Source organism: Heptranchias perlo, chromosome 7 (genome assembly GCF_035084215.1).
Source record: "Heptranchias perlo isolate sHepPer1 chromosome 7, sHepPer1.hap1, whole genome shotgun sequence".
NCBI lineage: Eukaryota > Metazoa > Chordata > Chondrichthyes > Hexanchiformes > Hexanchidae > Heptranchias > Heptranchias perlo.
Genome location: NC_090331.1, coordinates 72,972,188 through 72,997,276, shown reverse-complemented (window position 1 = coordinate 72,997,276; position 25,089 = coordinate 72,972,188). Strand labels below are relative to the sequence as shown.

Sequence of the window (25,089 nt, the reverse complement as noted above, 5' to 3'; positions counted from 1 at the left end):
GCAGTGCACATCCAGAACACCTGTGCCAATATAATTCCTGGTACTTGGAGATGTGCAGAAAAAAGTCCTCTTAGCTAATTAGCTAAAATAAAAGCATCCTTGCAAGTTTAGTGCATATCATAGAATTGCCACACTCATGAATAATAAAACAAAATAAGAGAAAATGCTGGATTGGCCTTGGTAGCTTTGACAGTTTATCTAGTGATTAACCGAGCCGGACAGATCGCAAGGGTCCTAGGCTTGATCCCCTGCATTCAATTAGCTGATCTCAATTTGAGTGGTGCAAAGGATGCTACAAATTCGATTGTGTTCCTAGTTTAGAGAAGGAAAAATTGGCTAGGGTTTCTATTCCCAACAAACACGAGATTGTGGAATTCTCTGCTACAAACCACTGTTGAAGCAGAGGCCATAAGTACATTTGATCACACATTCCTATCTCCAGCCGTCTAGATCCCACGCCACGGAATTCCTCCTTCAACCTCTCTGCCTCTTCTTCTCCTCCCTCTCTTCCTTCAACACCCTCCTTAAAACCTACCTCTTTGGCCAAGCTTTTCATTACCCATCCTAATCTCTCCACTTTTGGCTAGCATCTATTTTCCTTACACCTCTGTGAAGTGCCTTGGACATTCTTCTATGTTAAAGGCACTATATAAATGCAAGTTGTTGTAGTTTCAAAAGGGAATTAAATAGTTGCATGCAGAAATGAAACATCAAAGGATATATGGGGAGTGAGTTTAAAAAAGAGTGGGATTAAACTAGGTGGTTTGTGTGGAGATAAACACCTGGGAAGACCAGATGGGGCGAAATAGCCTGTAACATTCTATGGCCAGGCTCAGCCATGATGCCCCTAACTGTTGACACTCACTGCCATGATGTGCTTGAATAATGGCCACTTGGGTAAGGTAACAGAGGGCAACTGGTACCCATGGAACTCTACCTAAGCAAGGAGTCAATACTTTCAGAAGAATAAAAACTTGGCAGAAATAAAAATATGCTGGAAATATACATGGGTCAGCACTTGAAAAGAGAAAGCTAGATTAATGTCTTAGATAGGACCCTTCATCAGAAAGGTTTTAACTGGTCAATGGCAACCAATAAATTCTATCATAGGAGGTGCTGCCAGGTTTATTGGTTCCACTTTTGCCTGGTGCCTAATAAAGAATGTTATCGGGGGAAGTGTATATGGGAGAAAAGAGTAATTACTTTGAACCACTCTCCCAAGTTCAATCCTTTCAATATAGCTATCTTAGAAAGGGTTCAAGAAATCATGCTTTACATTGTTTTGCACAAAAAGAAATTCACTGTTAATTTTAATTTCTGTCATTTCTCAGCAATGCCTCAAATCATTCCTAGACTGCGGGTTGGGGAAAGGAGTAGAACTAACAAACAGTACGCCCTGGCACGTTTTGTAAATGGCCAATCTTGTCAATCATACAAAACATTTGTTCCATTTCCAAAATGGGGCTCCGTTCATTGGACATGGTTCAGAAGCAGCCTTAGTGCATGCTGGGAGTTTTCTCTGCAGACCGCTTACATAGTCATACTGGTGCTGCACTCTGCTACCTTGTTGGAGCTTCCTTTGAGACCGATAGCTCAGAAAAGCCGCATGGAGTCAGTCATCAGGTTTCTCAGAAGGATAGGCCTCCAGCTAAATTTCAGATACAGAAAATGCTATTTGGGCAAGTTTAATCATTTTCTTGGCTCTTTTACCTTTACATTAAGAAACTTATTTCTGGTAGTAACAGCTCAGTTTAGTGCAGAAACTAAGATGTCAGCCAAAATGAAATATTTGGAGTGATTTGAATGGTAAAAGTAACCCATGTAGTCCCACTTTTCTGCCCTATCCCCATAGCTCTGCAAATTTTTTCCCTTCAAATACTTATCCAATTCCCTTTTGAAAGCCACGATTGAATCTGCCTCCACCACCCCCTCAGTCAGTGCATTCCAGAACATGCCCTCTTCTTGGTCTGTATGGCTCAGCTAATTGCTGCTTTTACCAACTGAGTCTTTGAGGGAACTGAAGCTATTATTTCATGGACCTAGTTAGCAAAACATATGACTGGTGAGTATACATACACACAAGAAAAATCAATGTCTCAAGCTTCTATTCATCCATAATTACACTTGTGTTTAGGTCTGGAAAGGATTTTTTTTTTTAATTCTTGCATTTATGCAAATTTAGAAATAACTGGCTGCTGCAATGGAGTTTTATTGTAAACAATTTTACAACACCAAGTTATAGTCCAACAATTTTATTTTAAAATCCACAAGCTTTTGGAGGCTTCCTCCTTCCTCAGGTGAATGTGGCTTCCTCCTTCCACATTCACCTGAGGAAGGAGGAAGCCTCCGAAAGCTTGTGGATTTTAAAATAAAATTGTTGGACTATAACTTGGTGTTGTAAAATTGTTTACAATTATCAACCCCAGTCCATCACCGGGATCTCCACATCATGGAGTTTTGTAGCAGAGCAGAAGAGAATTTTTTTTAAAAACTTATTACATTTGATTTCCTGGCAAAAATGTGGAATTCTCCATGTGATTAAGCACAATATTATAACACTGCACAGTAATAAAAAAACACATCACTGTTACATATTTATAGAGCACAGAGCTAAAACTCAGCTCTCCCAACTCCAAGACAACATTGTGATGATTAAAAAACATAATTTTCCATAGAGTGGATAGATGGAAATTTGGGACAGGATTCCTTTAATTCCTTTTAATCTCAGCCATTCTATTGTGATGAAGTGCTGAGAAGTCAGGTTTTTCATGTGGAGAGGGCAAGGGGGTGGTAGAACAAAGAGAAAGTTTTACAAGTTTCAACAATATGAAACTACAGTACTGCATGGGCTTTTTTGCCCGTAATAAATAGCAATAGTTGACATTATGGCAAAAACATTCGTAACTTCAACAATTGCTTCAGAAACAAAAAATTATTTTTTCAGATCTTACTCCAATCACATTGACCAGTTGCCCCTGTCCATCAGTTTCATGTTTGTAATTTGCTCTATTAAGTGAACATCACCCAGCTAGCTTCTACTTTTCAAGGAATCGTGGACACTGAAGATTAATATTAACAATGGAGGGAGAGCTTCATTACTAGGAACAATGCAAGACAAAAGAAATGAACCTCTCCCAACATGAGGCATGAATATAGAGGGAGAGGAGTTAAAAGCATTTTTTTTTTAAAAATGGGAATATATTCATTATTTTTCTTTTAAAGAGATTTAACCTTACTTTTTAAAAAATAAAATCATAGCACGGCAATATACGGATCATTTTACACTCCCAATGTGGAACTCCATCTGCCAGAGCGCTGACCTCCCCACACAAATTCTCGATTTGCACTCCCGGTGGAAGCAGTTCAGAGTTGAGAGTCTGAATTTGTTAAATTTACCCTTATGCATTCATTTGTTCATTTGGAATTAGACATTTCAAATATTTGGAATAAATGAATAACTGTGGATGTGGTATTTTTCATGGTGAATAATGTAGCCAATGCAATTTTGAAGTACCTCAATTAATTAACAAATGGCAACACCTTCAGCTATCCCAATCCCACACTCTGGAATACTGTCCAAAAACCCCTAAACTTGCTGCCTCTCTCCTCTCCTTCAAAACCTGCCTCTTTTACCATACCTTCAGTTACTTCCTCAGCTCTTCTCCCACACTGCTACGTTTCTGTTAAAAAGGTACTGTGTAGCGTGATACTGAGCCATAAAGACTAGATATGTGCTAGATTCAGTCCAGATCTGTGCTGCATTTGCTGACATCAGAGTCAACAGTGTGCATGGAGAAGAAGAAAAATGTCAGGAATCCTGCTCCGATCACCATCTGCTGGAAGTGCATATGTAGGAACATTGGGTGAGGAGCACATCCTTGTGATAACCTGAAGATCAAATAGCCTGGTGACACTCACTGCCCTCTGTGGCAAGATATCAGAGTGCTGCTTCCATTTGTGGAACTGTACTCAAGTGGGAACAGCCACATTCAAGAGGAACATTCAAGTGAGGGGAAAAAAATGCCAAGTTGATAGCATTGATACTGTTTTAAACATTTATTTGGAATTTTTGTGGAAAACTAATTTCATTAAAATGAATATGAGCAGTTCTCTTGATGGCTCAGCAAGCTTATGCAGACCAGTTTCAATCCCCAAACTCTGCTGAGTTAGTTGTCTCATCCAGGATAGCGATAGGGCACTACAATCGACCTCAGTACACCTGGTTATGAGGGGAATATCAGCCAGGGTTTCAGTTCCTGTTCAATGATCCCTGCTAAAAGTGTGCACGTGGACCTTGGGAGAGAACTAGATCAATCTTGGTTGTGATGCCAACCACAGTTTAATACCTTCAAGAGAGGAAGGTGAAAGTAGGTATGGAATAAAAATGAATGATACCAGGGAAAAAAGGGTTAAATTCTGAGGACAGGTTGTATAGATGAGGCTTGCATTCCCTTGAGTATAGAAGATTAAGAGGTGATCTAATTGAGGTGTTCAAGATGATTAAAGGATTTGATAGGGTAGCTAAGAGAGAAACTATTTCCTCTGGTGGGGAATTCCAGAACAGGGGGGCATAACCTTAAAATCAGAGCTAAACCATTCAAGGGTGATATCAGGAGGCATTTCTTCACACAAAGGGTAGTGGAAATCTGGAACTCTCTCCCCCAAAAAGCTGTTAAGGCTAGGACAATTGAAAATTTCAAAACGGAGATTGATAGATTTTTGTAGGGCAAGGGTATTAAGAGTTACGGAACCAAGGCGGGTAAATGGAGTTAAGATACAGATTTATTTAGGTGAATGGCGGAACAAGCTCAAGGGGCTGAATCGCCTACTTCCGTTCCTATATTTACAAAATAAAAGGTAATTTCCACAAATACAACTGATAATTACAGCCTTTAACCAAAATTATACAAACATTTCTTTCACCCCGCAAAATGCTTTAGTTCTCTCAATACAGTGACTCCTTGTCATAACTGTGCTTGGGAGCAAGCCAAAAGCCAACTGTAGCAAACCACGGGTTGCAACCAAGATCTCATTCCTTTACAGGACTTACTTGGTATTTACAGTTCTCAGAATGTGGCTTCAACAAATTTATTTCTCAGCTGACACCACCTCCACAGTTCGAAATTATTAGGCTGGCATATTGAAACCAGTACAGCAGCAACTGGCCATTGGCTCTGCATACACTTTGATGGGCCAGTAAGCATATTTCAGGTACTGTGTTTCTGCATGTGGGATTTTTATAGACCAAATCTAAATACCCAAGAGTATAAGCTACATTAAGTGCACAATTTCGATGATTTCAGACCATCAACTACTAATTCTGTTTAGTGATTTTGCAGCTTTCATTTTAGCTGTCTTAGCCCTACTCTCTAGTACTTCCTCTTTCAACCCTTCTTCCATGCTGCCTCTCTCCCCACCGTCGAAAGTCTAATCTATCTTCAAACCAGGCTTTCAGTCACCTACCCTAATTTTTCTATTCCTGCTTGGCATCAGCTTCTCCTATGAAGTGCCTTGGAACATTTACTACGTTAAAGGCTCAATATAAATGCAAGTTCTTGGTGTTGCTGGTGAATCTCACCCAGCTTCACAATCAATTATCCAGCTCTCACCTTCCAACTGGCATCACATTTGATCAGTCTAATCATCTCTTTTGCCTGCCTTCACATCCAGCTAGTCTTTGTCTCCTTTCAAATGTCTACAACCTGGCCTTGCCTCAATATATCAGAAATCAGGAGAAACTTCTTTACTCAGAGTGGTGAGAATATGGAACTCACTACCATGTGGAGTGGTTGAGGCCAATAGCATAGATGCATTTAAGGGGAAGCTAGATAAGTACATGAGGGAGAAAGGAATAGAAAGATACGTTAATAGGGTGAGAGGAGGCTCATGTGGAGTGTAAACACCAGCAAAGACCTGTTAGGCTGAATGGCCTGTTTCTGTGCTGTAAAATTCTATGGAAATCAACATTGTTGGGAGAAGAGTTTTCTTAAGTGGAGGAGAACACGGAGGATAATGAGTCATGGAATACAATTTACTTAGTTCATGAGTGGAAAAAACTCAAGTATTGGTGAGTAGCCATCTGTTCTGATTAATAATTCAAATTATTTACCTAACAGAATAAAGTTAGAAAAAAAACTGCAACGATGAGCAATATTGGAGTGGATCAGACTGTGAAACAGGCTTTTTTCTTAGTGATTAGTGCCCAACAGGGCAAGGTACTATAAAGGTGACTGCGACCATACCTCAGTGAAGAAAGACAATGCTTTCAGCAGGCAAGAGTAAAAGAAAATTGGACAAAAATTAATTTTAAAAAAAATTGTTAATTTCTTTGACAAAGAAAAGCAGATAAAATTTTAAGAGATATTACTGAACAAAAATACAATGGACTAATACTTTAGTTTTAGGATAGTCCATGGCCACCTTCACTCAATGCTTTTAACCAGTTTAACAGCGAGTGCATCAAAACCACATTTCAGTGTGACATTATATGTTGATGAAATTCATATGAACAGTCCCCGTTTCGGAATTAAATGGCTGGGACCAATTAGCAGATTCAAAGTAATTGACCTGCAAAATAGGACCGAGCATTTACATGTAGCATATTAGTTGCATAAACAAAGCTAACTTCTCCATGAACAAAGACGAGTAAGCCCCCTTGAAGTTAAAAAAAGTCACCTGCTTTTAACACTCATTTGGAAGAATACTGCTGGTATTTCTTTAAATGCATTAAAAAAAAGCACAACTTCATGATTTGTGACAACAAACAAATCTACTAAATTCATTCATCTCCAGTACAATGCACAATATCTTGTCAAAAAAAGGGGAGATGATTTAGTACTGTAAGTCAGTGTCTGTTAGGTTCTCCACCCACTAAGGTAGATCACTTCACCTCCCCACGCTGTACCACCTGAAGGTTTAACTGAGCATAATTGGAAACTGAGGCACAGTAACAAGTTAGAGTATCAAAAGGTCAGATGACAAACTGATGAAGAATCATTTTATGTTAATCAAACAGCACAACAGCTGCCACCATTTCACTGTACACCAGCTGTGGTCTCTTAGCTGATGGGTACACTAATATACGTGAATATGACTGTTAAGACAGCCAATCAAATTTCAAAATTTAAAATTATCAAGAGATCAGTACTCAGAATGAAAGCAAAAGAGACTTGTTTTACATTACAGCAAAATTTAATGCAAACGATAAGGATAAGCAATTCAATCTAACCAGCATACAGATAAAATCAAATACACAGAGGTCAACTAACTTGCATAATCTTTTAACATCCCTGCCACTGAACTCAATATCTACCTCCTCCATCTCCGCCGCACTGTAGCTGCAGTATATACTATCTACGAGATGCCCTGTAGCAATTCACCAGGCTTACTTCGATGGCACCTCATTGCCCCAAAACCTTTACCACTGAGAAGAGGAGCAGCAATGTCATGGGAACATTATCACATCCAAGTCATACACTATCCTGACTTGGGACATATACCTCCATTTATTCATTGTCACTAGGCAAATATTCTAAAATTTTCTATCTAACACCATATAGTGGCAGCACCATCACCATAAGGACTGCAGCAGTTAAACCACCACTTTCTCAGCAACTAGGGATGGGCAATAAATGCAGCCTTGCTGGCGTCACCCACATTCTGATAACGCTCATTTACTTTAAAGAATCTCAATCAGGGTTTATAACCGTTTGTTATTATAGATTAGTACTTTGGAGATCAATGGTTGTTCTAGACTCAGATCCCAAATTCAGAGCAAAATCAGCCAATTCACTCAGAAAGGTCATGATGATGCATTGTTAATTTGCTTTTTACACTCTCCCCATTTCCCAAAATGCCATGATCACATTGGAGTACAGCGCCACTAATAATGGCAACCCACTGGTACCTTGTTCAGGTGTCCATTCTTCATGGGCAAACTTGAACATTATATTTCAGAGAGCTGCACAACTATCGTAGTCTATCCTCACCTGCTACGCACATGTGTATCAACTGGGATTACTGTAAAGCACTTCTAAATGGAACCTCGGCCAAATTTCCCCCCGATCTGTAGATGCTGAAGCCAACCATATCATTCCATCACTACACCCTAGCTAAGATTGTCTAACTTGGCATGGACCAAGGATCAAACTTAGGACCTTCCTTGTTTGTACAGCTCATACAATACCAGGCAGTTCATCTATTGCCATCAGTAGAGCCAATGTTAAATTTTCTACAACAAACTTCTTAATTATATATGTGTGCTCAGAAACAGGATCAACAAACGAGTTCAGGCCAGCATGTGAATTGGCCAGTGCTATGATAAGTTATTAGTCGTATAGTAGGTTTACATGATAAAGTAAGTTTTAAAAAAATGCACGAAAAATTCCATTTTCAAGAAAAATATTAGCACAGGTTACTAACTGGTAAAATGTTAATATTCCTCAATACTTTGATTTTTCTTTGTAGATGACGGTTGCTCATAAAAGATATGGCTTGTTTTGACCTTCAGCTCTTCATTTTAAATTGGCATCTTTTCAATTAAATTCACAAATGGGTCAGGGAATTGTTCTTTGCTCTAAAGTTAAGTGGTGGCACTGGATAGGAGGTGCTAAAATACAAAACTCAGAACTATTTCCTGCATAACCCTTTTATTCTAGAGTAAGTTAGGAAATATAAGCTCAATTTCTCATCAAGGTTCTTCCTCAACTTAAACAATCCCATCTAGGTAAATACAGCAGCACAGTGTTACTGTACACAAGAACAAAAGTGTAGTAAATAACTGAACTAACCTGTCAAAGACATTTACCTGATATACTGATTAAGGATTTTTACTGATCCCAGACAAACAACTACTTAATTCACATTAGAAATTTCAGAACACTGGAGATCTGTAATATAGTTAGCCGCAGTTTATGGCAACTTCATTTACACAAGTTATTACATAATAGTTCAATACACACACACACCTCTTCCTTTTCTATTGTACTCCTCACGTACAGAAAGATGTCTCAGCACTCTGCAGGCTAGAGGATAAAATGGAAAGCACGATTAAAAAGAAGTGTTTTTAGGTTTTTAAAAGCAATGAAGAAGCTGTTATGGCAAGGTAGTTCAAGTGATCAAGGACTGTGTAACTGAAGGGAGCAGCTACTGATGGTGCAGCAGAATGTGCCGGGAGCATAGAATAAGCTCGTGACTGTGGAGCAGAGGCTGCTTGCAGAGATACATGGCTGAAGGACACTGATGTAGGTTAGGTCAAGAACAAAAACAGAAAATGCTGGAAACATACAGCAGCTCAATCAAACTATCTGTTGTCTCCACAGATGCTGACTGACGTGCTGCGTCTCCAGCATTTTCTGTTTTTGTTTCAAATTTCCAGAATTTTTTGGGGGGGCGGGGTGGGGGGGGGGCGAGGGGAGTCTGCTTTTTATTTAGGTTAAGCCGAGGTCTTTGAGAAAATTGATGGTAAGGACAGAGATCAAGATAATTTGAAGAAAAAGGAAGTCAGTGGAGCTTGGCAAGAACATGGATATTAGGAATGCAGGACACAGTATGGGTGAGGACACTGGCCAGAGGTCTAAATGAGTTGTAATTTGTGGAAGATGGAGGCAGGAAATCTGGCCAAAACAGCGCTGTTGAAATTGACGTTCAACATTATAAAAGGCATGGATTGGAGTATTCATGTCTCAAAAATATTGCAATAGAGATATCATCCTACCTCATTTGATGTATTTATGTACCTATCTATAGTATTTGGTTATTCCATATGACCAGAAGAGATAGGAGCAGGAGTAGGCCATTTGGCCCTTCGAGTCTGCTCCGCCATTTAATGAGATCATGGCTGATCTGATTTTTACCTCAACTCCACTTTCCCACCCTTTCCCCATATCCTTTGACTCCCCTTGCTTATCAAAAATTTGTCTAACCCAGTCTTGAATGTATTCAATGACTCAGCCTCCACAGCTTTTTGGGGTAAAGAGTTCCAAAGATTCACGACACTCTGGGAGAAGAAATTCCTCCTCATTTCCATTCTAAACGGGCAACTTCTTATTCTGAGACTATGCCCCTTAGTTTTAGATTCCCCCATGAGGGGTAACATTCTCTGAACATCTACCCTATCGAGTTCCCTCAGAATCTTGTACATTTCAATAAGATCTCCTCTCATTCTTCTAAACTCCAATGAGTATACACCCAATCTGTTCAATCTTTCCTCATAAGACAACCCCTCCATACCTGGAATCAACACAGTGAACCTACTCTGAACTGCCTCCAATGCAAGCATGTCCTTCCTTAAATAAGGGCACCAGAACTGTACGCAGTAGTACAGGTGTGATCTCACCAGCACCCTGTACAGTTGTAGCATAACTTCCTTGCTCCATCCCCCTAGAAATAAAGGCCAATTTTCCGTTTGCCTTCCGGATTACATGCTGCACCTGTATGTTGACCTTTTGTGTTTCATATACGAGGACACCCAGATCCCTCTGTACCACAGCATTTTGTAGTATTTCTCCATTCAAATAATATTTTGCTTTTTTATTTATCCTCCCAAAGTGGATGACTTCACATTTTCCCACATTATATTCCATCTGCCAAATTTTTGCCCATTCGCTTAACCTGTCAGTATCCCTTTGCAGACACTTTGTGTCCTCATCGCACCTTGCTTTTCCACCTATCTTCGCATCATCAGCAAATTTGGCCACAAGACACTCTGTTCCTTCATCCAAGTCATTGATATATATTGTAAATAGTTGAGGCCTCAGCACTGATCCCTGCGGCACCCCACTAGTTACAGATTGCCATTTTGAAAATGACCCTTTTATCCTGACTGTTTTCTGTTAGTTAGCCAATCCTCTCTCCATGCCTGAAAATTACCCCCAACACCATGAGCTCCTATCTTGTGCAGTAATCTTTTATGTGGCACCTTATCGAATGCCTTTTGGAAATCCAAATATACTGCATCCATTGGTTCCCCTTTATCCACCCTGCCCATTACTTCCTCAAAGAACTCTAATAAATTTGTCAGATATGATTTCCCCTTCATAAAACCATGTTGACTCTCCTTGATTGTATTATGAGTCTCCAAATGTCCTGCTACTACTTCCTTAATAATGGATTCTAGCATTTTCCCAATGACAGATGTTAGGCTAACTGGTCTATAGTTACCTACTTTCTGTCTCACTCCCTTCTTGAATAGGGGCGTTACGTTTGCGGTTTTCCAATCCACTGGGACCTTTCCAGAATCTAGTGAATTCTGGAAGATTACAACCAATGCATCCACTATCTCTGTAGCCACTTCCTTTAAGACCCTCGGCTGCAAGCCATCAGGTCCACGGGACTTGTCAGCCTTTAGACCCATTAGTTTACCTAGTACTTTTTCCTCTAGTGATAGTGATTGTTTTTAGTTCCTCCCTCCCCTATGCCCCTTGATTATCTGCAATTATTGGTATGTTATTAGTGTCTTCTACTGTGAAGACAGATACAAAATATCTGTTCAATTCCTCTGCCATTTCCTTGTTTTCCATTATTATTTCCCCAGTCTCATCCTCTAAGGGACCAATGTTTACTTTAGCTACCCTCTTCCTTTTTATATACTTGTAGAAGCTTTTACTGTCAATTTTTATATTTCTTGCTAGTTTACTCTCAATTTATTTTCTCCCTCTTTATTATTCTTTTAGTCATCCTTTGCTGGTTTTTAAAGTTTTACCAATCTTTGGGCTTACCAGTAATCTTTGCCACGTTGTATGCCTTTTCTTTTAACCTGATGCCATCCTTGACTTCCTTAGTTAGCAGTGGTTGATTCACCCTTTTTGTACAGTCTTTCCTCCTCACAGGGATATATTTTTGTTGCGCGTCATAATATATCTTTTTAAATGTTTGCCACTGCTTATCCACCATCATACCATCTAATCTGTTCACCCAGTCCACTTTAGCCAATTCCACCCTTATTTCTTTGCAATTGCCCTTATTTAAGTTTAATACAGTAGTTTCAGACCAAAGATCCTCGCTCTCAAACTGGATGTGAAATTCTATCATGTTATGATCACTGTTTCCCAAGGGATCCTTTTCTTTGAGATCATTAATTAATCCTGTTTCGTTACCCATTACCAGATCCAAATGGCCTGTTCCCTGGTTGGTTCCCCGATGTATTGGTCTAAGAAACAGTCCCAAATACACTCTATGAACTCCTCTTCAAGGCTACTTTGCCAATTTGATTTGTCCAATCTATGTGAAAGTTAGAATCGCCCATGATTATTGCATTACCTTTTTCACAAGCCCCCGGGGGTATTCGGGGCATTTTTGATAATATTTCAACACTTGTTCCATTAGCAAAACAACCACAAGCAGCAGTGATGTTTTCAGCATTAACAATTAATGGAAATAATTATTAACGTGGCAAGATTTACTGTCATATGTTATCCTTCAAGACTTCTCCAGTACATATGATTATACTGTACTTAAAAGCATTTTTTAAATTAAAAATGTAATATTTGTACCAGCATTACAATTTATTGAGCACCACAAACTTTATAAGGTTTAGAAATTCTTCAACAGATTACTGTGCCAAGTAAATTTAATTCCTAATCTGTTTAATTCTGCTGCTTGGGGGCAATAAATTGCAAGGCATCAATATATATGGATTCTCTCACAATGCAACTGAAATTAGATTAACATTTCATTCTTAAGATTTTTCAGTAGCTTCATCACTTACAGTAGGAATTTTAAAAAGTGCTGATGAAGTATGTAACTATATACAAGTTAAATTTGGATGATGACAACAATTTTGCCCATTTTAGCTCTCTATCTAGAAGAAACATACAACCACACTATCGCAGCAACCAAATATCTTAAATGGTGACCAAAAGTGGATACAGAATTTAATGTGCATTCTTTGCTGGATGGATTCAGCACGACATCCTCCAAATTATGCTCCACTGACTTAGCAATATATTTCACCATTCTACTTGTTTTGTTGATTGCTGATCCACTATAACTGGATGCGCCTATTTTGATTAGGCCAGTAAGGTGACACTGGGTTGCCCCAATGTCATTAACCAGAAAAACTCCTTTGCAACCCCTCAGATAATGAAGCAGTCCATGCCTGCATGCAGCAAGACCTGGACAACATCCAGGCTTGGGCTGATAAGTAGCAAGTAACATTCGTGCCATACAAGTGCCAGGCAATCACCATCTCCAATGAGAGTCTAACCACCTTCCCTTGACATTCAACGGCATTACCATCACCGAATCCCCCACCAACATCATCCCGGGGCTCACCATTGACCAGAAACTAAACTGGACCAGCCACATAAATACTGTGGCTACAAGAGCAGGTCAGAGGCTGGGTATTCTGCAGCAAGTGACTCACCTCCTGACTCCCCAAAGCCTTTCCACCATCTGCAAGGCACAAGTCAGGAGTGTGATGGAATACTCTCCACTTGCCTGGATGAACGCAGCTTCAACACTCAAGAAGCTTGTTATCTTCCAGGGCAAAGCAGCCCACTTGATTGGCACCCCATCCACCACCTTAAACATTCACTCCCTCCACCACCGGCGCACCGCAGCTGTAGTGTATACCTTCTACAAGATGCACTGCAGCAACTCGCCAAGATTTCTTCGACAGCACCTCCCAAGCCTGCAACCTCTACCACCAAGGGCAGCAGGGCGCATGGGAATTCCACCACCTACACGTTCCCCTCCAAGTCACACACCATCGTGACTTAGAAATATATCGCTGTTCCTTCATTGTCCTTCGTTGGGTCAAAATCCTGGAACTCCCTACCTAACAGCACTGTGGGAGAACCTTCACCACACGGAATGCAGCAGTTCAAGAAGGCAGTTCACCATCATCTTCTCAAGGGCAGTTGGGAATGGGCAATAAATGCTGCCCTTGCCAGCAACGCCCACATCCCATTAATAAATAAGTAAACAAACTGCTCTACAATGGGCCCCTCATGTGAAGAGGCACCACTAATATAATAACCTGAGCATGAAGTCCAATCAAATTAAGAGAAGCTTATATTGCAGCTAAATCACATTATCCATATAAAATTAAAACAGGGTATGTCCTGCAATGTCCTTCCACCGGTCATGAAAGGTTTAAGCACCAAATCTGACACCTTTAAATTTCTTTCAACATCATCCATAACCAGTTCAGCACCACTTGTCACCCATTTTTTTTTCAATCGGTCAACATTTATTTTATCCACTTAACTTTTATTTTTCAAATCCTTTGTCATTCATTAGATTCAACTGTGCCTCCCCCCAATTTAGAATCACATCCAAGTTGTTGATGTAAATTCAAAACAGTAACGGTCCCAGCACCAATCGCTGAAACACTCAACATTGCTTCCACCCTCACTCCAACATCACTTCTCGATCAAGCTATCTGTTGGCTGCTGCATCCTTTCGTTTTGACAGTTTCCTACCCAATTACAGTTTTTAACCTCGAATTCCCACCATTTTAAGTTTATGTAACAACCATAATCAAAGGATTTCTGGAATTTCTGGTGTATTACAGTCCACTTGCACATTGGTGCAACCACTAGTAGTACACCAAAGGTTGATGTGAGGGATGTGGCCCCCTCCCCATAAATTTTCTTGGCATGGTTCTCTCGCCTCATCCCCAGTCCAAATTCTGGAATTACCGACGTCCCAACTCTTAATACACGGTTGCATGCCTACACTTTGGGATGACATTTTCTCAGGAAGTCAGTAAATGCTTTATCCACAGTTCAAACCACCTTCACTACAAGCCAAAAATTGCAATAAACAAAAATACATTTTTCTTGGGGTATACCTGTCTCCGGTTTCATTAGAGATAGCACACATTGCAACAGGAGTGTCCAAAACTATGGCCCGTGGACCATGCCATGAATCCTGGCAATCTAGCCCACTAAGTCCAGGCAACTAAGTTCTATTTTTTTCCTGTTTGAATTTCGTGGAGGTTCAGAAAGGGCTGCTGTTAGTGCTGTTGCCTCACAGGTGAATATATACTAAACACTGAGATCTGTTAGTGAGATGGGCAGCTTGCCATACTGTATATGCAAATCACCAGAACCTTTGGATTTAAGGTGACACTCCACGGGAAAGCACTTAAGTGACCGACGAATACCAAAAGCTTGAAAACCTCTTCACCTGACGAAGGAGGAAGCCTCCGAAAGCTTGTGATTTCAAATAAAACTGTTGGACTATAACCTGGTGTTGTAAGACTCCTTACATTTGTCCACCCCAGTCCATCACCGGCATCTCCACATCATATTCTATTCCTTGATGATATGCACTACATTATTACCCTGAATGCTGAAACTAACCAGGTTAAGCGGTCAATCGCAACAACTACATTTCAGAAATAGCAAATAAAAATAAGTGCAAGTTCAAGATCGAAGCAGAACTGCAGTACAAATACCCGCATATAAAAAAAATCGCTATTGGCAACAGCGAAATCATGGGACCGGCCGCAATCACATCATCCTCAGCACATGCATTCAGAAGGATAACCATCACCACAGGCTCCCGACTCTCCCGTGCCAGCAAATTATTTTTTTAATAGTATCTATATGGGAGGGGGTGGACTCTGCCCACCCGCCCCCAACCCCAACCGTTGTCTGAACGGAAATGGATCGCCTGTAAACAAGAGGTGAAGAACAGCGAGCAGGAGTCAAGATTAAAGTACATCCTCTGCTCACAGTGCCGCCGTCTCCTTCTCCTCCTCCCGACTCCGCCGCGAAGCACACAGGAAGCGAATAAAAAAAAAGGCTGGAGATGAAGACACCACATGATGTGTAATCACTATAAGCATCGACATCCTGGACAGCTGCTCTGGGGCCGGGCCTGCCTCAGCCCGCGTCCATTTCACACCCTCACCTCACCTCACCTCATCCCACCCGGGGCGGCAGCGCTCACCTCTCTCACAAAAGTCCAGACCGACCGACAGACAGGCCGCTGTCCCTCCCCAACAACCCCCACTCCAGCAACTTGTTCAAAACATTGCGGCCGCTGACTCTGCGCCTCTTCTCACGCCGACATCAACCGCTCCATCCAATCGAAGGCTCAGCCCATCCGCCAGCCGTCCGGCGTCAGCGTACGCGCGCGTTCCCGCCGCCGACCAGCTCGTGCACGCCGCCCCCGCCGCCGCCCCCGACCAGCTCGTGCACGCCGCCCCCGCAGCCGCCGCGCGCTTTCCCTGCCCCCATTACTCGTCAAAGCACAGTGCAAGTGGTGTCGCGCGCAAGCTGCTTCAAGGCTCCGCTTCTCCTTTCCGCCCAAGGGGTGGCTGGACTTTGGTCGAAGGGGAGGGTAGATTGTGCTAGAATTGATTGGCCGGGGCGAGGGATAAAAGATACTTTGTACCAGGGTGGATTCACAGGGATCTGTTACAAGGGGCGGTTCTGCTCATATAGTCTGCTCTTTTCATGATGATGCACCACTGCAAATAAACTACAAACACAGGCTTTTAATTTATAAATAACATTTTTATTACGACATGTACAGCAATTGTTATCCAATAATGTAAAACGGTAACAATTAGACATTTGCATTTTTCGTACACTATTCAAATAAGTATAATAAACTATAATGCTAAAAATGTAAACGTTCCAAATGTAAGCATTGAACACATATTCATAGATAATTAGCTTTCATATAGCACATTCAGATCGCTTTCATAATGTAAATACAACACATTGGAGAAAGAGCATTACACTGTAAAATTAAGGCTGAATAACTTTCTAGTAATCTCTGATGGTGACCATTTAGCACATTTCCTACAAGACTCCCAGAGTGGATTTCTAACCAAATATCACCTTGTTATTGGAGTCAACCCTCCGTGCTTCCCTTCTGCCTGTGAAGCTTCACCTAAGATCCCCTTCCTGCTAGTAAATCTTGGCAGGAATGCTTGAAACTTTAAACCTCTGAATTCCGCATCTTCAGATGTCATTGCACATTAGCAGATCTCCAAACCAACAAAGTCACGTGCCCCAGCAGGAGCAGTGAATGAGAACTCTACACTCCAAACTCCTTTCCCAAGAAGCGAGCTTGTGGGGTCAGATTAAAAGGCTACAGGAGGGTAAGAGCCCAGTTCTCCACTACCAGCCAGTCAGATCCCAAACCTCATTCGACTATCAGGGAGCCATGCTCCAGACTTCATTCAAACACTGGCCAGGCCCTGAATCTTCTTTGACCACTTCTCAGCCTCGACTTCCTCGAGCACCACCAGGTTCCAGACTCCTTTGTTTGCTACCAGGTGCCTTGATGAAGTATATGACAAACTTGCACAGGCATGCATAAGTAAAAACCAGTTTGTTCTGTCCACTGTGTTTTCTTGCTGCTGCCACAAACTCGAGCTCCCTCCCCCACCCCCTATCATCTGTCTTCTAGTCCTGTTCTGCCCCCTCTTTTTCATCTATTCTTGGGCCTCATCATCAACACCTTCCATTTTTCTACCTTACTGCATCATGCCCCAATCTACTCACCACTACTCCACTGATCTCCTTTCTGCAAACAGTTCCTGTATAAAGCCCTTCTTTGTTAGGCCCATGACTTTGCTCTACTCTAAGTTCTCCAGAAGCAGCAATCAAACTGCCTAATTCCCCTATCTTGCGCAAACCTTCTACCTGCCAATGTTTCTACATTGCCCCTCTTCCTGTGGATATCCTACTACTTATCCACTCTGCATCACTCCTCAAACTCCCACTAACATTCATGACTTCATTGTGGTTGAGTCTTCCAATATCCAGGGCCTGTCCAAATCTTGCTTCACAGATGGTTGCACCTCCCCGACCAAGGCTGCCCACCTACACACATACACCACACACCTTAACGATATGGCAATGATGTCTCTTACATTACCAGATCCCTTCTTGAGCTATTGCTCCAACACATTCTCCTCCTTTGAGCACCTCAAATTATACCACTCCTGCCACCTCACCACACTACCCTTTCTCCTTTAATGTCCTTGTCATTTACCACCCTCCTAAGTTCCCCTGGCAATTGAAACCTCCTCCTTCCTCTCTTCTCTTAGCCTCTGCACCAACCAATTCATCATCCTTGGTGATTTTAATCTTTACTTAAATTCCACAAAAGTCTTATCCAATTTCTTTGCATTCTTGTCCTCATTCAACCTCACTTTCCATATCAAATCTCCCATCCATATCCAATGCCATATACTTATCTTGCCATCTTACTAGACCTTGCCACCTTCGAGATTCTGTCCCTTCCACAACATCCACATTTCCCTGCTTTGGAGAGGGATGAGCAGCCATTGCTGGAGATGCACTGGATGCATTTGGATAGGTAATAATGGACCATGCACGTACAATACGATGGAGCTGAACAGCAAGTGAGGGGCATTGGAGAAGGATGGTGTGGTCAACCATATCAAATACTGTGGAAAGGTTGAGGAGAACTAGGAAGGACAATGCACCATGGTCACAGTCACAGAGGATATCATTTGTGACTGGCTAAGGCCATTTTAGCGCTGTGAGAAAGGGGGAAGCCAGACAAAGGATTTGAACAGTGAGTTTTGGGAGAGATGGGCATGAAGCTAGGAGGCATCCACATGTTTAAGAACCTTAAAAGAAAGGGAGGTTAGAGATGGTGTGGTAGAAGGGATGGATGGGTTGAGGGTGGGTTTTTTGAGGATGGTGATTTTGAAGTGAAGAGGAATGATGACTGAGGAAGGAGAGCCATTAACAATGTCAGCAAGGAAGCATGCAGTGGTCAAGAGTTGAGTCTCCTTAAATCTCTTCAACTTGCTACCTCTCCTCCTTCAAAAGCATCCTCAAAGCTTTGCTCTTTGACCATACCTTCGGTAACGTCTCTTAACATTTCTCCAATGACTGCTCAGTGTTGTCTCTGTGAAGTGCTTTGAGATGTTTCAATGCATTAAAAGCATTGTATAAATGCAAGTTGTTGATGAATGCTCAACCAGTCCTGATTTAAGGTGGTGAGGTAGAATTGAGGAATGCAGTGTACCACAGAATGACACAATGTGATTCTCCATAGTAGCGATGGCCAACTGTTCAGATTTCAATGATCAGAGAATAAACTGTATACTAACAAAGTACTGCAAATTTCAAAATTAGCACACCAGCATTTCTACTAACATTCCCACTGCAACCAGCACAAAAATATGACGGAAAACAGTGTCTTCTCTGCCAAAGAAGCCGGCAGCTCACTGAAAGTTATGCCAGGTAACATCAGCAATGCTGCTCCCCGTCCACCCCTCTATCAGCTCTGGGTGAGTCCACTGCTGAAGAGCCAAGTGCAAGCAGCAGACCCAGCTGAACAACATGGGGGCACACTTGGGTCAAAAGCAACCAGTTTGCATTAATCCAAACACATTGTTTAACTGAGGCAGAATGGAAGAAATGCTGCCACTCCAACATCACGCTGCATTTCTCGTATCACAGCTGAATCTGTGGCAAGGTGCAATGATCCACAATCCAGCACCTATTAGCCGCATGTAGTTTGTGAGAGGCGAGCTGTTCATTCTTGTTCTGTGGCATCAGGTGAGGGTGATAACTTTGTGCTTCTTCATACAGTGTGTAAGGAGGAAAAAAACGCAGGACAGGTCACCCAAGGCAGCTTTTGCACACCATCTAGTTATTCTTTTAAATTCTCCATCCTTCATGCCATACATCTGTAAAGAATTTTTAAAATTCATAACGATACAAGTACGGCTATATTTAAGAGTGTCCCTGCATTCGCTTTGGTTTTTCTATCTGCCCATCAGTCTTAAACTCTCATATTAGTAAGCAAATTCATCTTGACATTGCTGTTTAGTTATACAGCCAGAAGTGAAAATAATTCTGCAGTTCTGTGGTTAAACACACAACATGACATAATACTGACCCATCCAGACTAGGAAACAGTCAGGTTAACTGACCTTAGCCAGGGTAGCAGTAGGACACTTAAATTGGTTTCAGTTTTCCCAGGCTATGAAGCAAGGTGGAAAACAATTGGTTAGGGTTCCACGTGCTGATCGCTATCCAGCATGTGCATGGATGTTGAGTGAGGATAGGACCTGGTTATGATGTCTTCTATGGTCAGACAGCCTACAAACATTCACTGTCTACACTCACACATTAAGAATGGCCCCTTGGGCAAGGTACCAGAAGGAAACTGAAGGGATTCACAAAATTTCACATGTTCCCCCCACCCCGAAGATTTATTGGAGTTATTAAAGAAACCCTGGTGTGACTGTTTTAAAAAATCCAAGGTCTCTCAAAATGGCTGCAGTCAGACACATGGCCGAGGACCGGCAGATTTGAAATTGCATTCTCAACAACTTGGCAGGTTTCGTGTCTAGACAGGTTTCTTTAAACAATGCAGCTGCATTCTAGCCCTGAGGCAAGCTATCAACATGGCCGGCCAACACATCAAAATTCGAGCAGGAAGTGATCGCAGGACAAAAGGTGAACCATCAAGGTACATTCGGAACAATGGTAAAGCAGTTAGCATACAGATCGATACAGGAAATGGCCATAATGTAAATGGGCCAGAGATGGGGTCCTTTGTCTTACGTTTCGTGCTTAAATCAAACAATGAAGCAAGCTGATAAGGTATGAAAAAACCTGTTACCAAGAGGGTATAACTGAAGCTGCCCAGTATATTTCAGGCGAGTAGCTGCTCTCTTCGCCTCTTGGCCCTGTCCTGTCTGTCTGCTAGCAACTAAGAATTGTAAACAATTTTACAACACCAAGTTATAGTCCAGCAATTTTATTTTAAATTCACAAGCTTTCGGAGGCTACCTCCTTCCTCAGGTGAACGATGCGGAAAAATGAAGCAACTAAGAAGGAAGGCCATCCAGTAAACCTCGCAACCACATGTCGACGGCAGCAGCAGGCACAGGGGCCAGGCCTTTTCATCTGTTTTCACTGGTGAGCATTAATTTTCTGGCCGCCACAAGACAACCTAGCATAAGTGTAAGGTTGGGGGTTAAGGGATATTGCTAAACTTGTGATTTTAGAATTTTCCCTCGATGTGTCCGTTTCTTTCAACCCGATAAGTGTAAGACTGTATTACATCCATAGCGATTTCTTTATCTTCTGTATTATACTGTTTACCTTGTAGTTTTAGTTTTCTTATTAATAAACGTTGGTTTTCCTTGTACCAATCCACTGGTCTGTTTGTCTGTTTTTGTTACCACTCGATAAGTCCTCAGCTCAGAATCAGGAAGGGGTAAGCGATTCGCAACCGCACTGCGGGCAGGGAAGCTCAGGAAAACATAACTGGCTGACCTATTATAAGCCTGAGAAACAGTAAAAAAAAAGAAACCCCTTACAAAACTGGCATCTGTGAAACCATAATGTTGTTCGAATCAATGTCCTCAGAAGAGTTGAGGAAAGGGAGAAATCAGTTAAGAAAGTGGAAGGAAACAAAAAAAAACCTTTCAGTTACAATAACAATACAAATATCTTTTCAAATATAGTGTAATATACAGTGTAATGCCATGCAGTGGTAAGATATTCAGGTTGGCGCACAAGTTCTTTACATGGTAGGTTTCCATCCTTTGTTCTTTTGATAGGATATCACGTGAAGGAAAAGCGAATATCAAATCAAGTTTCTAGCATAAGAGCAGCTTGTATTAGCTCCGCTGGTAGAAACTTATTAGCTGGTTCCCAGCCTGAACCCTTGGCTGAGGAATTGTTTGTGGTATAGAGGGCCCTAAAACAGGGGGAAAGTAGACTTAAAGCAGGACTAAAAAAAATTATAAAATTAGTCCTTCATATTTATCTTTTATATAAGTCTTCACACAAATATCAAGCTGTCATGTTAGCAAGGATAGGACAATCACAGATGAAGATGTTATTGAAGTCTAATACGTAAACATGTCAGCCTGGCCAACATGTTTAGCAACACACTGTGATAGTTGGAGTTCACTTCCAGTTTCCTAAATGGGAAGTTCCTGATCTAATTGGAGATTCTCCCGTGGATCAGTTACCAACAGTAAAGGTTGAAAATCTGGAAGGGCTGTTCTTAGACACCTTCTAGTGGCGGATTACAGAAAGCCACAATTCATTCTGATTCATTCTGAGTGCAGGTTGTTACTTGATCTACTCATCAGGAAATGGTGTGCCTCACAATGGATATCATGAAGAAAATAGAAATTAAGAAAAAAACTGAGGCAGAGGAAAAAAATTAAAATGAGAATGTTTCACTATGAAATGACTCAAATGCAATTTTTAAAATGTGTTTGATTAATGTTAATTAAAGATAGGAGTTTGAGTCATGGACGGACTTTGTTGTTGAATCTAATAAAAGGGGCTACTATTCACATGAAAAAGTGTATGGGAAATATAGTTGTTTATGGACAATGGTATAATGAATTTTCTTTTCTTAAAAACAAAGAACTTCACATGTCAGTAGAATATGCATGATCAAGTTTACATTAACAAAGCATGTGTGGAGGCTGTAGATGTTGGTTTTTAATGAATACTTTGTGTCTGTCTTCACAAAAGAGAGGGATGATGCAGACATTGTAGTTAAGGAGGAGGAGTGTGAAATATTGGATGGGATAAACTTAGTGAGAGAGGAAGTATTAAGGGGATTAGCATCTTTGAAAGCAGATAAATCGCCAGGCCTGGATGAAATGTATCCCAGGCTGTTAAAAGGAGCAAGGGAGGAAATAGCGGAGGCTCTGACCATCATTTTCCAATCCTCACTGGATACAGACATAGTGCTGGAGGACTGGAGGACTGCTAACATTGTACCATTGTTTAAAAAGGGAGCGAGGGATAGACCGAGTAATTACAGGCTAACCTTGGTGGTGGGCAAATTATTGGAATCAATTCTGAGGGACAGGATAAACTGTCACTGAGAAAGGCACGGAGTAATCAAGGACATTCAGCATGGATTTGTTAAGGGAAGGTCGTATCTGACTGACTTGATTGAATTTTTTGAGGAGGTAACAAGGAGGTTCAATGAGGGCAATGCATTTGATGTAGTCCATATGGATTTTAGCAAGACTTTTGACAAGGTCCCATATGACAGACTGGTCAAAAAATTACAAGCCCATGGGATCCAAAGGAGCGTGGCAAGTTGGATCCAAAATTGGCTCAGTGACGGGAAGCAAAGGGTAATGGTTGACGGGTGTTTTTGTGATTGGAAGGCTGTTTCCTGTGGGGTTCTGCAGGGCTCGGTACGAGGACCCTTGCTTTTTGTGATATATATTAATGATTTGGACTTAAACGTAGGGGACATGATTAAGAAGTTTGCAGATGATACAAAAATTGGCTGTGTGGTTGATAGTGAGGAGGAAAGCTGTAGACTGCAGGAAGATATTAATGGACTGGTCAGGTAGGCAGAAAATTGACAAGTCGAATTCAATCTGGAGAAATGTGAGGTAATGCACTTGGGGAGAGCAAACAAGACAAGGGAATACACAATAAATGGGAAGATACCGAAAAGTGAGGAGGAAGTGAGGGACCTTGAATGCATGTCCATAGATCCCTGAAGGTAGCAGTTCAAGTAGATAAGGTGGTTAAGAAGGTATATGGAATACTTTCCTTTATTAGCCGAGGCATAGAATATAAGAGCAGGGAGGTTATGCTAGAACTGTATAAAACACTGGTTAGCCACAGCTTGAATACTGTGTACAGTTCTGGTCACCACATTACAGGAAGGATGTAATTGCACAAGAGAGGGTACAGAGGAGATTTACAAGGATGTTGCCAGGACTGGAGAATTTTAGCTATGAGGAAAGATTGGATAGGCTGGGATTGTTTTCTTTGGAACAGAGGAGGCTGAGGGGTGATTTAATTGAGGTGTACAAAATTATGAGGGGCCTAGATAGAGTGGATAGGAAGGACCTATTTCCCTTTGCAAATAGGTCAATAACCAGGGGGCATAGATTTAAAGTGATTGTAGAAGGATTAGAGGGGAGCTGAGGAAAAATGTTTTCACCCAGAGGGTGGTAGGGGTCTGGAACTCACTGCCTGAAAGGGTGGTAGAGGCAGAAACTCTCAACTCATATAAAACATAGCTGGATGTGCACCTGAAGTGCCGTAACATACAGGGCTACAGACCAAGTGGTGGAAAGTGGGATTAGGCTGGGTGGCTCATTTTCAGCCGGTGCAGACATGATGGGCTGAATGGCCTCTTTCTGTGCTGTCAATTTTCTATGATTCTATGATTCATTCACTGTTAGATGTTCATTGAACTGAAAAATGGCATAGAAAAGTTCCATTTTCATCAATTTTCAAAAACACATCAGTGTTTCGGAATGTTGAATGAAGGCAGCAAATCCACGGATATGTACTGAAAGGCAGGAGATCATTAACAAAATACATGATGAACCTGGCTATGGCCACTTCTTAAGTAGGCTTTAATTGTCTTACCTGAAAAGGTTACAATGAAATGGAAGATAGTGGGAACAAGGATATTTTAGGGAGAATTTAGGCTTAAGTAAAACATTTGGTGTCCTTCAGTTAAGGATATGATGTACTTTAATACTTTTTCTTCTCATAAATCACAAAATGTTCAATCGTGTAATTCAACTTGCTGCAGCTTTTCTTATTAACTCTCATGAAAGGAGTACAAAATGCAGTGTTAGCAGGTAACTAGTGACAAGGCTCGTATGGAGCATAAATACTGGCATAGACCAGTTGGAACGAATGGCCTGTTTCTATGCTGTAAAATTCAATGTAATTTCTTACTAGAAACAAATGTGTACTCAGTCGTTGATCCAGAAGCAAAAGCATTTGATGAAGGGTCCACACATGAAATGTTAACTCCTCTGTTCTTTCATGGAAGCTTCCGAATCTGCTGATTTTTTTCGGAATTTTCTGTTTTTGTTGCAAAAGGATTAACTTCCATCATAGCTAAATCGCTACTTTACATTAACATGGCAGTTCTGAGCCACATGTGTTCCTTGTGGTGTAGTTTTATCAGGGACAACATTACGAGTAGGCATCTAAACTGGGAGGGAGGGATGCAAGAACTCTGGAAAAGAAAGCCCTTTAGCAGTCTAGAACTGCTGCTTTGCAGACGTCTTGAAGTTAATGATTTCATTTTGGATTATAGTACTTTTTTTTTAAATGGATGTATCTATTGAAAATAAAGGATTGTATTAATTTTTTTAAAATCTTGCTG

The 25,089-nt window shown here is 41.2% G+C and overlaps 1 protein-coding gene across 3 annotated transcripts in view; it reads right to left on the bottom strand.

Moving 5' to 3' along the window:
- Positions 1–16,049, bottom strand: part of pikfyve (phosphoinositide kinase, FYVE finger containing) — a 116,580-nt gene extending 100,531 nt beyond the window's left edge. For all 3 annotated transcript variants that reach the window (XM_067987889.1, XM_067987891.1, XM_067987892.1), the window contains exon 1: positions 15,901–16,049. The gene's annotated coding sequence lies outside the window, so the exon portion shown is untranslated. The remainder of the gene's footprint in view (positions 1–15,900) is intronic.
- Positions 16,050–25,089: the final 9,040 nt, after the last annotated feature.